This window comes from Hyperolius riggenbachi, chromosome 1 (assembly GCF_040937935.1).
Source record: "Hyperolius riggenbachi isolate aHypRig1 chromosome 1, aHypRig1.pri, whole genome shotgun sequence".
Taxonomy (NCBI): Eukaryota; Metazoa; Chordata; class Amphibia; order Anura; family Hyperoliidae; genus Hyperolius; species Hyperolius riggenbachi.
This window is the reverse complement of record NC_090646.1, coordinates 410,352,053-410,376,686: the sequence shown is the minus strand read 5'-3', so window position 1 is coordinate 410,376,686 and position 24,634 is coordinate 410,352,053. Positions and strand designations below refer to the sequence as shown.

General features: G+C 44.2%; 1 protein-coding gene and 1 non-coding gene across 6 annotated transcripts in view; one reads left to right on the top strand and one right to left on the bottom strand.

The window, feature by feature from the left end:
• SMARCA2 (SWI/SNF related, matrix associated, actin dependent regulator of chromatin, subfamily a, member 2) overlaps positions 1-24,634 on the top strand; it is a 283,693-nt gene that overhangs the window by 42,725 nt on the left and 216,334 nt on the right. The gene's annotated exons all lie outside the window — the stretch shown is intronic.
• LOC137532783 (U6 spliceosomal RNA) lies at positions 9,965-10,071 on the bottom strand. The gene has a single exon (XR_011023997.1). It is a non-coding gene; the product is annotated as a U6 spliceosomal RNA (small nuclear RNA).

Sequence of the window (24,634 nt, the reverse complement as noted above, 5' to 3'; positions counted from 1 at the left end):
CCCTGCCATTGTCCCTTCGCGGGGAGCGAGCAGGGAATCGGCGGAAGCAAAATCGGTCCTGTCGGATCTTATCAATCGAGCCGCATAAGCGGCTCGATTGATAAGGAGAGTCGCGGCCGCATCTACATGTGTAGATGCGGCTTAAGGCCCTGTACACACATCAGACCATAGTCTTTGGAAAATGAAAGATCACAGACCAATTTTACCCCCTTCCGTGCAGTATGAGAGCCATACCTACACAGTCTATTCTATAGAGCTGAACTCCCCATCAGATAGAAATCTTTGCAAGATGCTGCACACAAAGATGCTGTAGACATTCAAAAGATCAGTATCTGCAAAAGATCTGTTCTTGCAAAAGATCTGTTCCTGCAAAATGCATTAATAGTCTGATATCTGCAGATCCTCATACACCCCTTGTTTAACAGACATTCATCTGCAGATCATTTGCAGATCAGATCCACCAGGATGGATTTTCAAATCTGCAGATTAAAGGCTCATACACACATCAGACCATAGTCTTTGGAAAATGAAAGATCACAGACCAATGTTACCCCCTTCCATGTAGTATGAGAGCCATACCTTCACAGCTGAACTCCCCATCAGACAGAAATCTTTGCAAGATGCTGCACACAAAGATGCTGTAGACATTCAAAAGATCAGTATCTGCAAAAGATCTGTTCCGGCAAAAGATCCATTCCTCCAAAATGCATTCATAGTCTATGAGATCTGCAGATCATTATACACACCTTGTTTAACAGACATTCATCTGCAGATCAGATCCACCAGGATGGATTTTCAGATCTGCAGATAATTGTCTGATCTGCAGATGAATGTCAGTTAAACCAGGTGTGTATGATGATCTGCAGATCTCATAGACTATGAATGCAATTTGCAGGAACGGATCTTTGGCAGGAACAGATCTTTTGCAGATACTGATATTTTGTGTCTGTGCAGCATCTTGCAAAGATTTTTTTTCTGATGGAGAGTTGAGCTCCATAGAAAAGACTGGGAAGGTATGGCTCTCATACTACATGGAATGGGGTAAAATTGGTCTGTGATCTTTCATTTTCCAAAGACTATAGTCTGATGTGTGTATGTGGCTTTAGACTGGAGGGAAAGAGGACCCTGCATGATATAGGTTACATCTGTTGGTGCTTAAAGAGGAACTGTAGGGAAAATAACAATGAATAAAACTGCTTATTGTTTACAATATTAATGTATGGGGTATTTAGTCAATGTTTGCAAAAATCTTTCCTCTCCCTGATTTACATTCTGAAATTTATCACAGCCCGGCGGATCGCTCAAGACCAGTCTTATCACCTGAACGACAGTCTGTACACACGCCCGATTTCGCGTGAGGACGACTGAACAACGGGACGTTCAAATGACCCGTCGTTCGCAAAAGTCCGACGTGTGTATGGGCCTTTATCCTTTTAAAATGCCTACAAGCAGAAAAAGGGGGCTGTGCAAACCAGGGACAGCCCATTGTTTCAGGCTCTCGGCATTTTCCCAAGCTGAGCAGCCATGCTTATCTGTTTTGCACTTCCTTATATTTCTAAAGCAAAGGTGAACAGCCAATCATAAGAAGCTATGCGCCCCCCCCCCCTTCCTGGCGGACCTGATGGGGAACTTGTAGAGCATCCCCATGTCATGTTTATCTTATATTGTGCACTGGTCTTGCCCTGAAAGGCAATCACACCTGTTTGCCGCAATCCAGAGAGATGGTGACTTAAGCAGTCCTTTCATTCTGAATCAATTGCTGTCGATTACACCTGAATGGACAACATAATGTCCATGTTTCACTATGGGTCAGTTCACATTATGTTTTTTAACCCAAAACTTTTCACAATGTACTGCTATAGAACAAATAATGTTAAAACCTGCATCAGTTTTTCAGTGTTCTGTGTGAAAGAGGCCTAAAGCAGAAATTGTTAGCAGACTGAAATGTGCTATTGGTTTTACTGAGCTTGTTTCATGTACTCTACTCTTTCTCCCCCTGTGATGCAACAGCCCCTCTTGCTACAACATATGGAATAGTTGAGACCCTTCCACTAATACCAGTAGTTTCTTCTTTGCTTTTACAACAGTGGCTGGATTGAGCAAAGCACAATATGAAGCATGGTGGCTAATGGCTAGCATTTGCCTTGCAGTGTCCTAGGTTCAAATTCCAAGAGAATATTTCCTACATGAAGTATCTGCATGGGTTTACTTGAGGTACTCGAGTTTTTTTTCCTGAAGACATGAACGTCCCAATGTGTTGTGTAAAGTAGAAAATATCAGTTTGTACAAATGCATTGTAATCATGTTCTGAGAGACGTGAGTGCCACAGGATGTCAATTGTGTGAAATACATTTTCTCACCTCCTCTTCCATTAAACAGTACATGTTGTTCAGCCACAGCCAAGCAGCAAATCTGTACAGCACTTCTATCCAAAATGTCACCCTAAATGTCACCCTAACAAGCGAGCAAGGGTTGTCAAGGGTGATATTTATTTACCAAGTGGATGAGGCTTAAATCTCAACTTGTAAAGCCATAACACTACCGCAAGAGTCAGAACTAGCATTCCATAGTTCTCTCACTACATTGGTATTGTTGTATTGCTGAAGAGGCAGAGCATGGACTTTCCTAACTTAGCCTTTTCACACAAGTATTGTGTGTTGTGACCAAGGCTGTGAAGTCAGTACAAAAATCATCCAACTCAGACTCCTCAGTTTAACCAGCCTGGCGGTATGGACGAGCTCAGCTCGTCCATCACCGCCGGAGGCTGCCGCTCAGGCCCTGCTGGGCCGATTTTTATCAAATAAAGTGCAGCACACGCAGCCGGCACTTTGCCAGCCGCGTGTGCTGCCTGATCGCCGCCGCTCTGCGGCGATCCGCCACGAGCAGCGGCGAAAGAGGGTCCCCCCAGCCGCCTGAGCCCAGCGTAGCCGGAACAAAAAGTTCCGGCCAGCGCTAAGGGCTGGATCGGAGGCGGCTGACGTCCATGACGTCACTCCGCTCGTCGCTATGGCGACGATCTAAGCAAAACAAGGAAGGCCGCTCATTGCGGCCTTCCTTGTTTATTCTGGGCGCCGGAGGCGATCGGAAGAACGCCTCCGGAGCGCCCTCTAGTGGGCTTTCATGCAGCCAACTTTCAGTTGGCTGCATGAAATAGTTTTTTTTTTATTTAAAAAAAACCCTCCCGCAGCTGCCCTGGCGATCTTAATAGAACGCCAGGGTGGTTAAAGGTGGCCATACACTGGTCGATTTGCCATCAGATTCGACCAACAGATAGATCCCTCTCTGATCGAATCTGATCAGAGAGGGATCGTATGGCCACCTTAACTGCAAACAGATTGTGAATCGATTTCAGCCTGAAACCGATCACAATCCTTGCTTGTAGACACGAGTGAGCAGAGGATCATGTTTCAGCTAGCCTGAAGTCTGCTCAGCTAATCTGTGAGGAGCAGGAAGGTGGGAGGGTCGTTGGCAATGGCACAGAAAAGAGCCTGGGGCACTGAGAAAATAAAACAGCAACAGCAGAGAGATTCCTGAATAGATTGGAGAGCTTGCACTTGCAGGGAGAGATTTCTGGCAGCATTTTAAACACGCTGCAATGTTTAAATATAATTTGATTTTGTGGCTGACAATCCAGCCCTGGTTGTGACAGCCTGATAAATAGCAGGTCTTGTACACCTGGCTCTGGAAGCACTCAAACTTCTCAACTAGAAATGGGCAGTGAGATTGGTGGAATTCGATAAGTTCATTTTCAAGCTGCATACATGTACATTAGGCCTGAACGATTTTAGGAAAAGATTGAATCGCACGATTTCTGTCAGAAATTGCGATTTCGATTCGATTCACGATTTTCTTCAAATCAAGCCTAAGCACTAAATTCACAATGTACACAGTACCATTTACAAACATGCGCTGACAAAAAATGACATCATACTATCAAATTGATGTTTGTAACTGTCACTGCATTATGTGAATGTATCAAAACAAATAGCTATTAATCTAAAATGCAGTGATGAAAATTAAAGCCAAGAATTGCTTTCAATGAGGTATTTATGAAACATGCAGGAGTGTGGGCGGAGTCTGCTGGCCATGTTACATAGTTTGATTGACATACATGCGGGTGGAGTCTGCCGCTCGCCCAGCAAATGATGTTAAAGCACTGGGAGCAGGGAGTTGCCAGGTGAGAGCCTGCTGCTCAGTTGATACCACAGCCAACAGTACACCTTAATGATACCCAAATCTGAGTCTCTGCTGTTCTTACCAGCAGCATCACACATTACAGTTGAAGACACACTGTGTAGAAGTTGAGCAAAGCATACCTGGGACAAGGCAAAAAGTTATTTATATTACTGGGGATTCTTCACCAGCTTATGATGTGGAGGGAATATTGAGCCGCCGGGACGTGTGAGAGCCTGAGAGACTGCAGGTCGGGGTGGGCGGAGTCTGCCACTCGTACTCTCGTAGCACTCAGCGATTGACAGCCATGCGGGCGGAGTCTGCCGCCCGCCCAGCTAATGTTGGGAGAAGGAGTGTGAGAGCCTGCGGGCGGAGCCTGCCGCCCGCTCCGCTGATTGGCTGCACAGTGGGAAGTTGTGGGAGAGAGTGTCCCGCCTCCACTCAGAGAACGAGTGTGTGCAAACTGCCACTGCACAGAGCGGTAGAGGGGACCGCTGGACGGGCTGCAGAGGGGGGGTGAATATCGTTGCCATGGCGATCCCGGAATCGGCATTTCCGGGATCGCGATTTCGATCCGAAAATGATATATCGTTCAGGCCTAATGTACATACACAATTTGCAGAATCCTGCATCTCGAAAGTATTTGCATCTTGTTGATCATCCCTAATCACAAATAGCGATGGTCAGTAAGATCATTATTGTGGTGTGTATGTAAATGATATGCTGCTTTTGAACTGGTCTAATCAAATACTGATTTAGATTGGTCAAGTTTGAGCAGCAAACAATTTGTGTTGCATTTGTGTACAAAGCTAGAATTTTATTAGCATTTCATTGTCCAAATCTAATCAGCACAAATCACAAGCAAAGTGCATGTGATGTAATATCCCTGTTATTGTACAGTGCAGCCATCTTTGTGATAGTGTGCACATTCCAGAGTGAACGGCCCAGAAACACACAGCAGACAGTGCGTCAGGAAAAAAGAATTTGTTGGGATACATATATGTGAACTTACCCATTGTGGAATATGTAGAATGCATTTGTAAGCTCTAATGATTTGTGTTGTAGCACACTGCAGCCTGCATAATGTAAACAAAGCCATAATAGGGTATGGCAGTATGAACATAGCTACTTCATTCATTCATCCCCCCACACTCTGCACTTTGGATAGGGCTCTTTCAGTGTTAGAGGAATGCCCCTTTCAAATTCCAGTCTGCATAAGGACTTTAACCACTTAACGACCAGCTAACGCCCATAGGCGTCAGCAGGTCTTAAGTGGGTTACCATGGAAACTCCATGTCAGTTCACGGAGGGTGTCTCGCGGCTCGCCGGCAAAATGTAAACACGCGGGGAAGAAATCCCAGCTGTTTACATCATACGGCGCTGCTGCGCAGCAGCGCCGTAAGGCAGATCGGCGATCCCCGGCCTCTGATTGGCCGGGGATCGCCGGCATATGATAGGCTGAAGCCTATCCTACAATGCGCAGGACGGATATTCGTCCTGCGCCGCTCACAGGGGAAGGAAGAGGAAGGGAGAGGGACGGAGCGCCGAAAACGCTGCGGAGGAGGGCTTTGAAGAGCCCCCCCCCCCGCAAAGCGCAGCAAGCCGGCAGCGATCAGACCCCCTCAGGAGGACATCCCCCTAGTGGGGAAAAAGGGGATAAGTCTGATCGCCCTGGCTCTATCCTGATCTGTGCTGCGGGCTGGAGAGCCCACGCACGCAGCACAGATCAGGCAAACCACCCCTGGTCCTTAAGTGGTTAAGGTCCATTTCACCCTAGTGTGTGTGTGTGTGTGTGTGTGTGTGTGTGTGTGTGTGTGTGTGTGTGTGTGTATATATATATATATATATATATATATATATATATATATATATATATATATATATATATATATATATATATATATATATATATATATATATATATATATATATATATATATATATATATATATATATATATATATATATATATATATATATATATATATATATATATATATATATATATATATATATATATATATATATGATCTTCTCAAAAAATTAGCATATTGTGATAAAGTTCATTATTTTCTGTAATGTACTGATTAACGTTAGACTTTCATATATTTTAGATTCATTACACACAACTGAAGTAGTTCCAAGCCTTTCATTGTTTTAATATTGATGATTTTGGCATACAGCTCATGAAAACCCAAAATTCCTATCTCAAAAAATTAGCATATTTCATCCGACCAATAAAATAAGTGTTTTTAACCAGTTCACCCCCAAGGGTTTTTATCCTAACGGACCAGAGCAATTTTCAGTTGTCAGTGCTCCTCCCTTTTATTCCCTAATAACTTTATATTATACACCATAGCTGTTTGTCACTTTCTGTGCTGCAGCAATTAATCTCTGTGACATTCTCCATTTATTTTACTGTAGTTTGCAGATGGAAAAAACTCTGTCACAAGTTTTTAGCAACTGAAATTTGTCAGTGGTTTATGTTGAACACTCAGCTGCTGACTGTAGATCTTGTTTTTCTATTTTTGGGTGCGAATCATTTCCCAATAGCAATTTATACATGCGTAGATTTGTACTGCAGCTAGCTACAGCAGCAGCTCTGTAGAGTTCCCAAAAATGATAAAAAGCAATTGATTTCCCTGAGCTGTGAATATACAGTAGTTTGATTAAAAAAAATGTAAGCAGGCCTGCACGGGACTCCGATTTGCTAACCATGCAGAAAACTGGAACATAAATTCTGTGTAATGATGAATGGAAACTTTTCCCAGCAGAAAAACCCTCACTGATCCAGAAAAGTACAAGCCTTGCTAAGTGCACTTTCCCACTGAATGAGTTGCTTTGCAGTCAGATCGCAACTTAGCCTAAAGGTCACACTGCGTGCTAACTCTGTGGTGTGACCTTACAGTGAGGCATATAGTAGAATGAAAGTATGCCTGACTGTCGCAGTAAACACACACGCTAACTGGTTGATGTACAGCATGCTGGGTATTACTGCGTCAGACACCGCTACACTTTGTTTCAAGCACAATAGGAATGTCATTCTGTAGCGGTCATATTGTCCATTGCAACGGAGTTGATGTGGAGCGGTTCTAATGGGTGACAGCGACTACCTATCAATTAGTTGGGAACTAAAGGACCACTATTGCAAGAAATTATAAAATACATTTGTATACATATATTTAAATTGTACATTTGCCACACAGAGTAAAATGCACTATAAATTACTTTTAATCTGCTGCTGCCACTTATATTAGGTAGTAAATATCTGACAGCTCTGAGAGATTCTCAAGAATGCCTTTATTTTCAAAAGTACCCCCTTAACAGCAATGGCGGAGTCCAATTGCCAAAATAGTGGCACACAAACAGATTAGGTTCATTGCATCTAACTATAGGTCCTTTGTAGGGAGTGCTTTTGAACAGGGCTGTGGAGTCGGAGTCGTGGAGTCGTGCAATTTTGGGTGCCTGGAGTCGGAGTCGGGAAAGAATGCTCCGACTCCTAATGAATTTGTAACTGTAATTAAAATAGAAAATATGATAAAATGTTCTATTTCTCAGATAATAGTCATTAAAAATAATGTATATATACAGTAATAGCTGTGCTTAGTCTACAAAAATAAAATAAACCAATCAAAATTAGTTACTTGTGCTGCTTCAATAAAGCAGTCCCTGTATTTTTAAAGTCAGATATACATATCTGATTGTGACTGTATATATGATGTGTACACAGGAATCTCTTATATACACTAAATAACATCTATGCTGTAAGTATAAAGCCTGATGGTTAGCCATGTCACTAATAGAGATGGTCAACGAGATGGAAATAATTCTGCATTGATGCTGATTTATGCAAATGTATGCACTCCCTTTGCTGATGAAATCAAATAATTTGATATGTTATTAAAATTTGGTTTGGTGACTACAAATTAAAGGTAAACTGAGACGGGTGAAAAGTAAAGTTTTATACATACCTGGGGCTTCCTCCAGCCCCCTTCAGGCTAATCAGTCCCTCACTGTCTTCCACCACCCGGATCTTCTGCTATGAGTCCTGGTAATTCAGCCAGTCAGCGCTGTCCGGCCGCATGCCGCTCCCACAGCCAGGAACATTCTGCACCTGCGCAATAGTGCTGCACAGGTGTAGTATGCTCCTGGCGGCGCAGTGTGTGCATGTGCACTACGCCTGACTGGCTCAAGTACCTGGACTCATAGCAGAAGATCCAGGTGGTGGAGGAGGACAACGAGGGACTGATTATCCTGAAGGCGGCTGGAGGAAGCCCCAGTTATGTATAAAACTTTAATTTCATCTGTCTCAGGTTTACTTTGTTACACAGTAGTACTATACTCTACATATGCACTCCCCACAGAGCTGCAGGGAATCCACTGAGAATGCTGTGCACATTGAACACAGAGTTGTTGTCTGTTTACAATCTCCTCATTCCCCTGCAGAATACCTGCACATCATTCTTACATGTACCCTTACTTACATTGCCTAGGGCCTGATAGATGTTCTTTGTTCCGGTTTGTACCTTTTACAAGTACTCTTACCAAGGACTAGTTTTAGTCTAAAGGGAATAAATATAGTAGTCTACATATCCTTCTCACTTCAGTTGTCTTGTAAAATTCCTAAGCGTTGGCAGTTAAGAGACGAATTTCATGTTACATACTTTTAATCAACAAAATTGTAATATGCAAATTAGAGGAGTCGGAGTCTGTGGAATCCTAAACTGAGGAGTCGGAGTCGGTGGATTTTTGGACCGACTCCACAGCCCTGCTTTTGAAAAGAATAAAGGAAATATTGAAAATCCCCATGAAGAGATGGACTATCCAAAACCTGTCCGTTGTCAGATTCTTGATGCCGAATGCGATTAGCAACATAGACCTAAAGTAATTTATAGTGCATTTTATTCTTGGACAATTGTATATCGTACATGTATATTTTAAATTTTACAGGTTTCTGTGATAGTGGACCCATAGGGCCTGTGCCCATTAACCCATTTGTGTCTGCTTTGCAGTAACACAATAATGTTAAAGCGGACACAAATGCAAGTAGGTTCGTGCCCTGAAAGTGGACCCAGGTTAAAACTGAACATGCCTTGCAAAAATAACAAACAATACATTGTATTATGAAATCCTGATTTATAATTTTTTTTTCCTTAATTCCTGAACTCTTGCACAGGACAGAAGGAAAACGTAGAAAAATCCACCCTGTATTTATTTAGAGAGTTTATTCTGTCTAATTTCCCCTCATCTGTGTTTAATCACAAGTTGTAATTTGATTTCTCCCCGTGTCACATGACTGCCATGGCACATGAGCTACTTGAAAGCATTGGGAGACATCACAGACACAGAACATTTATTTTGTGCTTTTCTCATGGCGGACTCAAAGCGCTAATGCTGCAGCCACTAGGGCGCGTTCTATAGGCTGTAGCAGTGTTAGGGAGTCTTGCCCAAGGTCTCCTCGCTGAATAGGTGCTGGCTTATTGAACAGGAAGAGCCGAGATTTGAACCCAGGTCTCCTGTGTCAGAGGCAGAGCCCTTACCCAGTACACTATCCAGACACCAACCAGTGGGGGACATCGCGGGAGCAAAGGGACATAGGACCAGGAAGGCTCAGTTGAATCCATAGCCTTCCCTCTAGGCGAATTTGCTTGCTTCAGGTTCACTTTAAGTATAAACATTCATTTAGTTACTTGCAAGCTAAAGCCTCTCCCAAGGGTTGTGCCATTCAGTGTAATGACAGTGCATCTGTTGCAGGGCATGGTGTACTGCTGTGTGTATATTTTTATTTTTTTTAAATATGGAACGCTTCACGAATTTGCGTGTCATCCTTGCGCAGGGGCCATGCTAATATTCTCTGTATCGTTCCAATTTTATTATAGATGCTGCCGAAGTGAGCACGCTGTGTGTATATTTAACCTACTGTACAACTGTTGCATTGCCATTCTGTTCAAAAAGGCATAAAATCTGTACAGCAATGGAGATGCTGACACAAACATACTGTGGAACCTTAAAGAGAACCCGAGGTGGGATTTAATTATGTTAGTGGGGCACAGAGGCTGGTTGTGCACACTAACACCAGCCTCTGTTGCCCCATGGTGTGCCTCCAGGACCCCCCTGCGCGCCGCTATACCCCCCACAGTGCTAGCGACACACAGCGTGGCGCCAGCACAATGTTTACCTATGCCTGTCTGTTAGCGCCGCTCCCCTGCCTCCTCCGTATCGGCGCTACCCGCCTGCGTCGCTTTCCTCCAATCAGCGTGAGGGAAGGGACGCGGGCGGGTAGCGCTGATACGGAGGAGGCGGGGGAGCGGCGCTAACAGACAGGCATAGGTAAACATTGTGCTGGCGACACGCTGTGTCGCAAGCACTGTGGGGGGTATAGCGGCGCGCAGGGGGGTCCTGGAGGCACACCATGGGGCAACAGAGGCTGGTGTTAGTGTGCACAACCAGCCTCTGTGCCCCACTAACATAATTAAATCCCACCTGGGGTTCTCTTTAAAGCACACCTAGTAAGGTGAAGCAATTAAAAAAACAAAACAGATTTTAGATACTTACCTTAGTAGTTTGAAGCCTCTACTAAGTGATCCAGTACAGGGTCCCTCTTCATCTTCTGCTCCCGGTCATGGAAGAAGGGCATCTGGATTTGGCATGCATGAGTAAGGTCCAAGCATGCAGATTAGAACAAGGCCACTTGTGCACAGCTTTTCTTTATGTCAGGGGTCTCAAACTTGCGGGCCATTTGCGGCCCTCGATACAATATTTTGTGGCCCTCGCCTGCAAAAGCTTCCTTATAGTTCGATTCAGTGCTCCCAAGTAATCCACCGCATCCCCGCCGCTAAACGAGGGCTGCAGAGCCCCCAAATCGCCCGGGGGGCAATCCGCTGGCATTTCCTGGAAGGGGCAGAGCTTTCAGCTTCAGCTCTGCCACTCCTGACGTCAATTGCCACACGGATCGCCGCCTCTCCCCGCCCCTCTCTGTGAAGGAAGAGTAGGAGGGGCGGGCAGAGGCGGCGATGCGCCACGATTGTGAAATTCCTTATGCGGCCCAGCCTCATCCTGACTTTGCCTCCTGCGACCCCCAGATAAATTGAGTTTGAGACCCCTGCTTTATGTGCATCCACTGTCTAAATGTGCTTATCCATGGCCAAGAGCACAGCTGGATCCAACCTACTTGGCTGGTGCAAGTCTTATACGTATAGAGGGACCCAGTGCTGGAGTGGTGGGCTGTAGGAGGACTACCCTATCTGCACAACCTCGCAGTTACTCCTGCTCTTGTATTTGCCTGAGGAAGCAGGCTTGGGACCTGCGAAACGAGTTGCATAATTTTATGTGGAGTACTGATTAAATATATATTTTTCTGGATACCTAATATGGTGGTTGTCCTATATATTGGGGAGACGGATCCACCCTGGTCCCCCAATTTTTTATATTGTTTTAATAGACTAATTTTTCTTCTGCTGGCGCCTTTGTAACTACTACATAAATGAAATATGATAAATTTATTAAGGGACAAAGTTGGTATTACTGAAATAGTCTCGTCCCTCCAGTACACTAACCCCTCTGTTGCGCCATACAGTCAGCCCTATACTCCCCCCCCCCCCCCCCCCTCTCTTATAACAGAACACAGGCTAGCAACACTTCTGTATATCCTAGAGCAATTGCCTGAGGCATCAAGGCCCTAATCCCTTGTGGGTGACAGCCCTTATACATGTGTATGCAGCTTTACACAACTGTAATTGGGAGGGTCTTGTTCCTTCACATGATCACTTTTCAAGAAAGAGAATAAGGACCTTCCCACGTATAGATTGGTTCATGAAGTGAACAGTTTTGATACTGATACATGATTACTACCTGTACCATTAACCACTTAACATCTCAGTCGTATTCAGCTTATGCATCCGAGCAATGTTCACCTCCCATTCATTAGCCTATAACTTTATCACTACTTATCACAATGAACTGATCTATATCTTGTTTTTTCCGCCACCAATTAGGCTTTCTTTGGGGGGTACATTTTGCTAAGAGCCACTTTATTGTAAATGCATTTTAACAGGAAGAATAAGAAAAAAATGAAAAAATTCATTATTTGTCAGTTTTCGGCCATTATAGTTTTAAAATAATACATGCCTCCATAATTAAAACCCACGTATTGTTATTGCCCATTTGTCACGGTTATTTCACCATTTAAATTATGTCCCTATCACAATGTATCGTGACAATATTTTATTTGGAAATAAAAGAGCATTTTTTCCGTTTTGCATACATCACTATTTACAAGCTTATAAAAAAAAAAAATAGAGAGAAATATTTCATCTTTACATAGATATTTAAAAAGTTTAGACCCTTAGGTAAATATTTGTTTTTTTTTTTTTTTTTTTACAGTAATGTATTTTTTTTTTTTTTTTTTATTAAACATTTTATGTGGGCATTTTTGGGAGGGTGGGATATAAAAGTGTTTTATTTGGGGAAATATTGGTGTATTGTAATGTTTTTGGGCATTTACTTGTAGTTTTACTTTTTGGCCACAAGATGGCATTCTCGATTTTTTTTTTTTTTTTTACATGACGTCACTCTAAGCGTACAATGTACGCTTAGAGGGACACAGCTTCAGAAAGAGCGAAGCTTCCGAGAGAAGCTGTCGCTTTTTCAGCGGGGGAGAGGAATCAATGATCGGGCTCCATAGCCCGACACATTGATTCCGTGGCTACCGACTCCGCGGCCGGGAGTGCACGCGCGCGATCGGCCGCGGGAGCGTGCCTGTCCTCCTTGACGTTTTTATACGTCAAGGAGGACAAAGTGGTTAATGTAAAAAAAAAAATCATTTTGGCACCTTTTTGTTTAACCTGAGCAGCTTTTAAGCATTAGTATGACAAAGCTGTATAGAAAGAAAGAATGTCATGAAAAATGACTTGTGGTCATTGCGTCAAGTGATGTGATATGAAATGTGACTAGGTAGTTTCTTTCTCTACACTGAGCATCAGCTCCTCTGGGTTGAGCAGGAACTAAGCACAGGTCCAGTCACATTCAGATTCAGGCTAATGATGGATACCTGTCAGCTTGCCTGACTAAGCAACTGACGGGAAGTTATTCAGTAGTTTCTGAAAGTGATTTGCCCTGTGAAAAGTTCTGGCTCTGCCTGCAGGGATTCCACTTTCTATGCAGCAGGAAAATTATTTAAAAAATGCACATTTTCAACTGTTGTGTAGTACTTTTCATCTCTTGTGTAGTACTTTTCATAAAGAGATGTCGATCTGATAAGATTGTAGCTTTTATTTACTCGCCAGATAAGACTTCTGTATTTAGAGCTGATTTGATTAATTTGGCTAAAGATCCGAGGCTCTGTCTGGCAACTATAAACCACCAGAGTAGCTATAGGGCTGGTTCACATGGGCAGTAAATGCAACGGTTTTAATGACCGACTAAAGCGTAATATAAAAGGGGCCAATCGTCGCATTGTCTTTTAACTAGTTCACGCCAGCCCATTGGCAGCATAATACGCACAGACATTCACATTGAGCGTGCACGTTTACAGTACCCGGGGGTGTACATTGATTGTCAGTTAATGCAAAACGATTGTTTTATAATGTCTGTTTGGCACTGAAAAGTGCAAAAACATGACATTTTTATAATGTCCATTTTGCATTAACTTGATGGCGACCACAATTGACGTCAGTGTAAAGATTGCTGTAGAGCTCGTCATTTTGTTTCATCTTAGGCCTCGTTCACATCAGGGCCGTTTCTGTGCACTTTTTACAGCGCACTGCCCTGTGCAATCAGCAAGGTATTTATTTTCCCATGTAACTAAATGTAGCTGGTTCACATCTATGCGCTGCGCTGAGCAGCGTTACAGAAACGTAGGGTTGCATGCATTTCTGTGCGTTGAGCTGGAAAGCGCACATCAATGCAAGTGAATGGGTGTGCTTTTTTTAGCGCATAGAAGCGCATGCGTTTTTTAACCCTAATTGGAGAAAAAAATACATTTACATACAAAAACAGTTTTATTGACAACTGCTGCTGGTACAACAAGCAAAACGTGCTTTAAAGAAGCGCAGCGCAACGCACAGAAACGTGCACTAAAGCGTGCACAAGCGCATACGTTTTTTACCACGTGCTTTCACACATTTTTCAGCGCAGCAGATGTGAACTAGGCCTTAGTCACTATGTGTGGTGTTGAGAAGTCAGTTGTTTTTGCTGGTGTTGCGGTTGAATGTCAACAAAAGGAAGCAAATTATCGCAAATGCCACTTCATTTGACGGAGGCGAACAGGAAAAACCACAATGCTGTTTCACAGGAAATGACACAAGTAAACGCTGAATGATCTCTGACTTTCAACAACTTTGAAAGCTTCACCGAAAAAGACTGGTGTTTTGTGTTTGGAAAATCAGTGGTGTTCAAACGAGACACTGAGCAGATGTCTATCAGAACCAGTACATAGGCATGGGTTACATTTTGGGGGGGGGGGGGGGGTGTTGTGGATATGAAGATTGCACATGGCTTTCCCACATGCAGAATCTTGGGACTTGCATTAGATTTGCTATGGACGCAAATCTGTGAATGGAGCCTTATTCTTCATTACCAAAAACATACATGGCAAGCCTACAGCCTCAGGGCTAGTTTTCATGTTCCGTGTGATAGCTGTCTTTCATGGAGCAGTGCTTCTCGGCGCTGCTAGATTGGGAAGCAGCCGGCGCCACCATAGGCTACAATAGGAATCGCAACTGAGCGGCGCTCAGTGAGTAACATCGGCACCGCCGGAAGACGGAGCCGAGGTTGCTTAAAAAACACAATAATTCGGCCTCCAGCAATCGCTGGAAGCCGAATTATATCATTCCCCCACTATCCATGGGGGCCTGGAGGGGGAATAGTAATTAAAGAGAACCCGAGGTGGGATTTAATTATGCTAGTGGGGCACAGAAGCTGGTTGTGCACACTATCACCAGCCTCTGTTGCCCCATGGTGTGCCTCCAGGACCCCCCTGCGTGCCGCTATACCCCCGCAGTGCTGGCGACAATGTTTACCTAAGCGCTGTCTGTCAGCGCCGCTCCCCCGCCTCCTCCTTAACGGCGCTACCCGCCTGTGTCCCTTCCCTCCCGCTGATTGGAGGGAAGTGACGCGGCGGGTAGCGCCAATACGGAGGAGGCTGGGGAGCGGCGCTGACTGTCGCCAGCACTGCAGGGGTATAGCGGCACGCAGGGGGGTCTTTGAGGCACATCATGGGGCAACAGAGGCTGGTGGTGTGCACAACCAGCCTCTGTGCCCCACTAGCATAATATAATCCCACCTCGGGTTCTCTTTAATACGGCCCGGACTTGTGCAGAAGCAGAATCAGCCATATACTGGCTGTATCCTGCGCCCAAGTCTACCGGCGCCGATTTCAAATGTATGCCCCTTTCATGGGTAACTAGGGTTTGCAGGTGTACAACTTTATCATATTAATAGTTAAATAATCAGCTAGTTGAGTCAATTCAGCTACCCAGCAGGCTAGGATCAATTGCTATTGGGGTTGATCAATGATATGCAAATACTTCAGAGTTGAAGCAAATTTTTGCAAATTTTTACGCAAATATATGCAGCTTCAAAATGGACCAATCAGTTTAAACCTGAATTTAAATTGATTGGTCCATTTTCAAATTGCATATATTTGCATACAAGTTTGCATACATTTGAAGTATTTGCATCTCTTTGATCATCCCTAATTGCTATTGAAGTGAAGAGACGTCAGCGCTGGAACCCACAGAGCTGGTGAGTGATCTGCGGCCTCCGCCTGCACATTCTACTGAGTGCACCTGACTTCCTATGCTGGGGGCTCCTACACCTGACTTTCTATACTGGGGGAATCTATGCTTGGCTACCTATACTGATGGCACCTACATACCTGTGCTGAGGGCACCTACATGCCTATCCTCAGTGCACCTACACCTGACTTCCTTTACTTGGGTGCACCTATACTTGGCGAACTAACTACTTATACTGAGTCAGAGTTGTTTTTGTTGGGGGGGGGGGGGGGGGGTCCACCGCAGCTAAAACGCGCAGTGCAAATTGTCAGTGCTCTCCAATCACTCCAACTAACTGTCCCACTGATTATTTTTATCAATATTCCTGAAAGGTTTAAGGCTTCATTTTTAAGTGTATTTCCATCTATTTCATGGTTATTCTTATTTTTCTATTATACATATGAGATGTGTCACAGAGATCTGAGCGCTTGGTGTGATGTCACAACTTCAAAAAGGATGGGAACCACTGTGCTAGGCCATCGATTGCTGGTTTTCAAATTGGATACATTTTGCATTGAAATTTGTGTAATCCTGTGTATAAAAAGACAAAACAGTGACAGCGCTCAAGGATGCACCTGAAATGTAAGCCTACAGAGGCAATGCAGAGCCCCTCTGGACTAAATACATGCCTTAAATACAAAACAGATGCAGCACGAGTATTATGTTTTTATCGTTAGACTAGTGTTAGGTCTTCCCTGAGTGGGTAGGTTACCGCTGTGGGGAAGTCTATTAGGTAACAATTTGTGGATACATTATCACTGAAGCTAACACCCCCCCTTTGCCTGTAGTGAGTGCTAGGTGTGTAATATAGTCCATTTATTGGAGCTCTGCACATCAATGCAGATAAATCATTCAGGTATAAGTTTTGTTTGAAAGCGCTGCCATGTCTCCCACTGTGCTAATCCTGTGTATTGCCAGAAATAATTGCATCTCATTGACCATCCCTACTTTGTACTTTGTACATGTAATCAAGCTAGACAAAAAGGTTAATCCATGCTACTAATAGAACTGAAGACATTTTTTTGAGCAGTATTGGGGTTTGTTGTAAAGCTGGGTGGCTACTTTTTAGCTATGCAACAGTCTTCGGAGATCACTTACCCCATTGCCCTATTCTTCAATATTAGATCACATATCTATAGAGATCTCCTCTAATATCGCTTTCTGCACCACTATCAAAAGTTTTGAGCGGCTTGCTTTAGTACAAAGCTATAGACGCTCACACTTGAGCTTTTCCTGCCTGTGGCCCCCCTGGGCTCCCTCCTGCTTGGTCTCCCTAGGTACAGCATTTTACAATTGTTTTGTTGAACATCAATATAGCTTTCTTTTTCTTTTTTTTTTCTTTTTTTTTAATGGATTTTCTTTAGTTGATGATTTTTTTTTTTTTAAATATGTTTTTATCAAATTTAATGACGAATACCATTAAAAATGTTTGTTCAAATTCAGTTTATCTGCTAATTGCTCTGCTTTAACCCTCTTCACTACTTTTCTTTGTTGTTTGGCTAACATTTATTCATGATTGGTGCATCAGGCAGCTAAGTATGTGTGGTTTATAATTTTGTAAAATAATCCACACACAGTCTGCTTAGTTGCCCTGACAAAACCACAAATGCTATGGGATCTCCGTAAAAGCTGTAGCGTTGTGTTCTAGACACTCCAGGGAAGCAAAGCTGTCTGCACCATTGAGAGACACTTTAGAACTTGGTTTCAGATACACCATTAGAAAATGAGGTTTGAAACCCAGATGATTAGCTTATTTGTGCAAGTGCTTTGTACAAATATACATGTGGACTGTATAATGGGAAGTATACTGTAATTGCCGAACATTTAAATACAGTATATGCATATTGCTGCATTTTTCAAGGCTACATGGACCAGTGATCAGATCCGTCTTCACAGATCCTTTAGCCAGTGTGAACAAAGCCTTACGGAACTGGTGAAGCGTTTGGCTTTAAAATCCAATGTGAACCAGGTTTTACCGTATTTTTCGGACTATAAGACGCTCCGGACCATAAGACGCACCTAGGTTTAGAGAAGGAAAAAAAACAGGAAAAAAAAATATACTAAACCTGGTGCGTCCATGGTGCAGGGCGTCTTGTGGAGTTTCTCCCCCTGAGCTCCTAAGGTCAGCGAGTTGAGTCAGGTTAGGCTGAATTCACCAATTATGGTAAAATATATCAATTAATAATACATTAGAGAAGCTTAAAAAAACAATTAAGTGCAAAGTGCAGTTAGTGCATATAATAAGAGCTGAAACCAGGTAAATGAAGAGAACACCTTAAAAAAACATTACCACCATGTTTGATAAGTACTGTTGTGAATAAAATAACATTTATTATATAATATATAAGTAAAAAGAATGGAGCAGTGAAGTGAGAGACCGTGTGCTGGGAAATGCTGCTTGCTAGCAAGAATTAAAAAGTAAAATTAAGAGAGGCTGTGTGGAGATGGAGAAGAGTCAGCCTAGAAATATTGATAGAAATTAGCCTGCCTAGGAAGGATAGGAGAGAAGCGCCATCAGTGTCACTCACCCTGCTCGTCCCAGGAGCAGTGACAGCGGTGTCCCCAGGCTAGGCTCCAACTTCGTCCTCTGTGTGCATCGTGGCTGCAGCTTGTAATGTCACTCACTCTGGTGCTGTGGTGAGTGGTGATAGTAGTGTCCCCAAGCTAAGCTCCAGCTTCACTCTCTGTGTGCAGATCGACACTTGCCACTCACGATGCTGGATCCCGGGAGCTGTGACAGCCACAATGTCCCCACGCTAGGCTGACACCTCCCGCTCTATCTCCGTGCACAGCAGCTGCAGCCTTAACAGTCTGATCAGTCTGATCGCGCTGAAGTGTCCCGAGTGCAGCGGCTCTTCTTTCCATAGCCCGGCAGGTGTTGCACTTTACGGCAATCTACCGTAAAGTAAAGTAATCAACCGTAAAGTGCAAAGCCTGCCGGGCTATGGAAAGAAGAGCCGCTGCACTCGGGACACTTCAGCGCGATCAGACTGTTCAGGCTGCAGCTGCTGTGCACGGAGATAGAGCGGGAGGTATCAGCCTAGCGTGGGGACATTGTGGCTGTCACAGCTCCCGGGATCCAGCAGCGTGAGTGGCAAGTGTATGTTTTTTGTTTTTTTTTTAAACATTTTATTGAATTTTTTTCATTAAACAATGACAGCTGAAATGATCTTCACAGCGAAGATATAGTGCAAATCAAACAGGATTTATAACTCAACCCCCTCCCCCCCCCCTTCTCCCTTTCTACCCTCCCTCCCCCCTGGTCACTCCTGCTTAGTTAGATTAGAGTCAAGTAGGACCTCTCCCAAGGCCCAGGGGCTAGGGTCTTATGCCCATTGTCCATTTGGATAGGTCATGCTCTTAGTTTCAGTCTGCCTAGAGAGCCAGATAGATCCGCTTTCGCATACCATGAGGAATACTTGAAGGGCTGTACTAGGCGCTGTAGATCTGCATCTGACATTGTGAGCAATAAGAAAGGTTTCCATCTCTTGAAGAATCTTTTCGTCCCTTTATCCATGTTCATAGTTGCATCCAGTTTTTCCATCAACATTAATTGTCTCAGTTCCTCTTGAACATCCCACAAAGTGGGAGGTGTTGAGTATATCCACCTGTTAAAGATTGATTTGCGTGCTGCCAACATTGTTATATGTACAATGTCCTGTGTATGTTTGGTTTGATCCGGTGTATTTTCTACCGGGGCTGCATTGAATAGAAGCAGAAGTGGTTCTTTTACTATGGTACAATTTCCTAGTTTACCTGCAAAGACACAAATCGTGTCCCAAAATGTTTGGATTGGAGGGCAGTCCCAGATGCAATGAACCATGTTAGCCTGAGGTTGATGGCATTTGGGGCAATGGTCTATGTATCCGGGTCTTATAAATTAAGTTGAAGGCATACTTTGCTTTATATATCATTAGTAGGTGGGATTCCCTCCATTTCTCACTTATCACCACCCTTCTCACTGAATTATTGCCCTCTAGTATCCTTTTCTCTAGGTTGGGGGCCTGGAATGTTTTCGACCAGCTGCTCATATTGTGAACTGCTTTCTCCTCCATCCCAATTGTTGCAATAGATCTTTGGATCTCCGACAGAGATAGCCTCTCCCCTCTTGGCTTTAGGAAAAGGTCAAATGGTAAGATATCAGCTATTGAAGCTATGTTTTGTAGATTAGCTCTAACGTAGGAACAAATTTGATTATATATGAGAAAATCAGTTCTTGGGATACCATAATTTTGTGATAGTTTCCTCAGAGTTGAGAGTCTATGTTCCCGGAGATCCAGCAAATTGCCCAATTTTGTAATCCCCTTGTCCGCCCAGACTATATAATTTTCATGTAGAGAACCTGGCTTAAATCCCGGATTCCCTCCTAGGGGCATGTATTTTGATATCTTCCAAGGAAGGTGGAATTGTTTACGTATTCCTCTCCAGGTTAGCAGGGTATCTCTATATATTACATTATATTTAAGTCGTACTGGTAAGCAGGACCAGTTCGCATGTAGGAGACCCGTCAGTTCCCATGGCTCAGCTACACATTTCTCTAGCTCTATATTTGAAAAATGACCTGTATTAGCTATCCAGTCCCTAACATGTCGGAACATGCAAGCTAGGTTGTATTTCCTGATATTTGGAAAGCTCAGACCCCCCATCTCTTTTGGGAGTTGTAACCTCGTCAGACATATGCGCGTTCGTTTCCCCCTCCATAAGAATTTAGTGAATGCGGCGTTAAGGGCTCTAACAACCTTGTGTTTTAACAATAGAGGGATAACCTGCATAGGGTAGAGTAATCTCCCAAAGCTAATCATTTTGACCAGTGCCGCTCTCCCAACGACTCCTAGTGGAATCTCTTTCCAGCTCTGCACCTGTTCAATTACAGACTTTATGAGTGGGGAAAAGTTGCGGGTATAGAGTGAGCTCGGATCCCTACCAATATCTAAACCTAAATATCTTATCTTTTCTTTTGCTACTTGTAAACCTAGACCGCTGACTGATTCATGATCTGCGTACTTTGAGAGCAATAATAATTCAGACTTTGATGTGTTTATTTTAAATCCTGAGTGATGGCCTATTTCCTGTATGATTTCCAGGGCCTACGGGAGCTGTTGGGCTGGGTCTGACAAGAAGAGTAGGAGGTCGTCCGCAAATAGAGTCTGCACTATTTTCATGTGACCAATGCGTATACCTTCCAGCTTATTATGTAAAAGCCGAGCCATAGGCTCCAGTGATATGTTAAATAACAGGGGTGAAAGAGGACACCCCTGTCTTGTGCCTCTATGTAATGAAAAGGGACAGGAGAGGAAGCCTGGTGTACTAATTCGAGCCTGGGGGGAATTATACATGAGTCGAAACATAGTGAGGAATGCCCCCTGGAATCCCATTTTAACAAGGACGGCTTCTGCCCATTTCCATCTGACTGCGTCAAACGCTTTTTCAGCGTCAAGTCACCAGGGCACAGTTCTTATTCGATTTAGGGTACGCTTTTACTTGTTCCAGGAGCACTTTTCTAATGTTGGTGACCGCCGCTCTTCCTCTAATGAAGCCCACCTGCTCTCCTTGGATTAGTTTGGGCATAAGTTCTGCCAGTCTATCAGCCATAATCTTAGAGAGCAATTTCATATCCTGGTTTATTAGGGAGACTGGGCGGTAGGACCCTGGGTTTTGTGGGTCTTTGCCCGCCTTGTGGAGTAATTTAATATGGGCTTCATTCCCTGTGCCCAAAAAGCCTCTGCCTTTCAATGTGGTGTCGTATACTCGTCTAAGTGTAGGGGCTATCTCTTCTTTCATAATTTTATAAAACTCCCCCGGGAGGCCGTCTGGGCCTGGGGCTTTGTGGTTAGTTAATTTTTTAATTGTTGTTTTAATCTCTCCTTCAGTAATATCTGCATTGAGGCCAACTACCTCCTCTTGGGTAAGTTGAGGTAGGTGGATCTTTCGTAGTATATTTTGAATCCCCTCTGCATCTACTTCCCCCGTATCTGCATATAATGCCTCGTAAAATCGTCGGAATCGTTTGTTTATCTGCTTCGGATTGTGTAACAGGCTTCCCCCCTCGTCCCGTATTGTGTGTATTTTTGTAGGTGTATAGTGGCCTCGTGCCATAAAGGCTAAATACGTCCCGCTTTGCTGCCATATTTATGAAATTTCAGCTCTGTGTATGATCTGGATATTGTTTCTTTATCCCTAAACCACTTGTCTGAGTTGGCTTTAGCTGAAAGCCAGTCAGATTTTTTCTGTAGAGTTGGGGACAGCTTATAATTTCTGAAAGCCTCTCTAACCTTTAGAAGTGCCTCCATATAATGCTTTGCTGTTTCTCTTTTTTTTGCGCTCACATATGCCATGATGCGACCTCTCAGGACCGCTTTGGCCGTGTCCCAAAAGAGAAGGGGGGTTGCCTCGTGTGCCCTATTGTCCTCCCTATATTCGAACCACCAGCCCCTCAGCAGCGCATGGAACCCCTCATCCCCATACAGAAAGGAGGGGAATCTCCACATTATATCCGAACCCTTCTGGATTTTTTCCTGTATTTCCAGAGATACCGGAGCGTGATCAGAGGTTACTATATCTTCTATCTCTGCCGCATGGATTCTATTCGTTAATTGGTCATTTATGAAGATATAATCTAGGCGAGAAAAGGTTCCATGCGCTGCCGAGTGAAAGGAGTACTCCCGGTCATATGGGTGCATATATCTCCATGAGTCCGTAAGCTGCATAGCTGCTTGGAATTTAGCCAGGACTGTTTCTTTGCCCCCTAACTGAGGTCTGGCATAGTTTCCTCCCTTTTTATCCTCGTCTATGTGCATTACCGTATTCCAGTCCCCTCCTATTACAAGGTTATTAGCCGCCACCTTTGTTACCTGCCATTGTAAGTTATGTAGAAACTGGCTCGTGCCAGCATTTGGTCCATAAATATTAAAAATTGTGAGTTTATCCCCTGGTAGTATGAGATTTACCGCTAGGCATCTTCCCTCCCCATCCGACCAGAGGAGCTCTGACTTTGCCCGTGCCTTTTTGCTGATTAGAGTTAAGACTCCCGCCTTGCGGTTCTGTGCTGGAGATTCAAATGCTTCCGCCACCCAGCTTTTCCGCATGAGTTTCGCTTCCCCTACTTTTAGATGCGTTTCCTGCAATATTGCCACGTCCGCACGTAATTTCTTTAGGTGGCGCAGAACCTGCGATCTCTTATGCGGAGACCTCAGACCCTTCACATTCCATGATATAATTTTGAACGTTATCTATATATCTGAGAGCACCTGGTACTGAGACAACCAATTTGCCAGTCAGAGCTCCTCCTGTCCACTAAACGAGTATAGACTAGACAACAACCCCCTGTAAGAGCCTTAAGCATGGAGTGACCAGTTAGATACCCCTCCCCCCTTCCCTTACCCCCCCCGTATCTTTGCTCAGTGAGCAGCTGAATAATTTTCCCCGTAAGTTCAGTTCCCCATTATCATCCCTTCTTTCTTCAGACCTCACTTCTTCCCCGCATGTCGCTTCCGCCATTCTCTCCCTTAGTGAGTGTCTTTTCTCCTGCTTCCCCGGGTTTCCAATAAACAATTGCTTCGTGTGTATGAACAGCCATATAACTTCTCAAAAGCGTATACCATTAAACAGTCCCCAACACAGGATCACACTGTAACTTACGACCTCCTGGGACACTTCTTCTCAGGTGCTCCTGTCCGGATCTTCTGTCGAACGGTCAGCACGTTCTTTAGCGGGGCTATTAAAGGCCGTAGGATGCGAAAGGAATTTTTTGGCTTCAGGTTTTTTAAAGATGTAGGTCACCCCATCTTTCGCCGTTATTTTCAAAGTTGCAGGGTACATCAGGGCAAATCGGACCTTCCACTTCACCAATTCCAAGCATACTTCGTTAAAGACCTGACGGCGCTTGGTAACATCTGCCGAGTAATCATTAAAGATCATGATTTTCTTACCCTCTAATAGAAGTGGTTCCCTGCGTGCTTTAAAAGCTGAGAGTAATTTTGCCTTATCTTTATAGTCCAAATAGCGGACCATTACCAGCCTAGGTGGTCTCTTATCTCCTTCTGCTCTCTGGGGGCCCACTCTGTGGGCTCGTTCTGCAGTTCCGGCAGGGTCTTTTCACAGAACTCGTCGATGTCCTGTAGTTTATACTGCTCAGGGAGGCCTACCACTCGCAGGTTGTTCCGTCTAGATCGGTTCTCCATATCCTCAATACGATCGTAGAACATTTGCTCGTGTCTCTGGGAGTCCTCTAGCTGTTTACTTGCCTCCTCTACATCTTTCTCCAATTCTCTTATGCGCTTCTCCGCGCCTCCCCGCGTGGTCTTGCAGTTGGCGCGTTACATGTCCCAAGGACTTCTTCACAGCGCCCTCCACTATGGATTGGAGGTCAGGCGTAATAAACTTGGCCACTTCCTGGGCGATTGCACGGTAGTCTTCACTGTGGAGCGACCCCCTGGTGCGATCCTCCTCTATGCTCTCAGTGTCCCACGTTCCCGCGGGTGAGTGAGGCTCAGGGCTCTGGGAGGTGTGGGATCTTCCCGCCGCCATCTTGCCTGCATGCGGCTCCTGCCGGGCATTTTTCTCGGCTTTTTTCCGAGAGGACCGGGTGAGATATTTGTCCATCTGCCGCGTCTGTGTGCTAGTGACTTGGGACTGCTCGGAGGATCACCTCCTATCTTTTATCTGGCTGCGGGTTGTTGGCGAAGCCG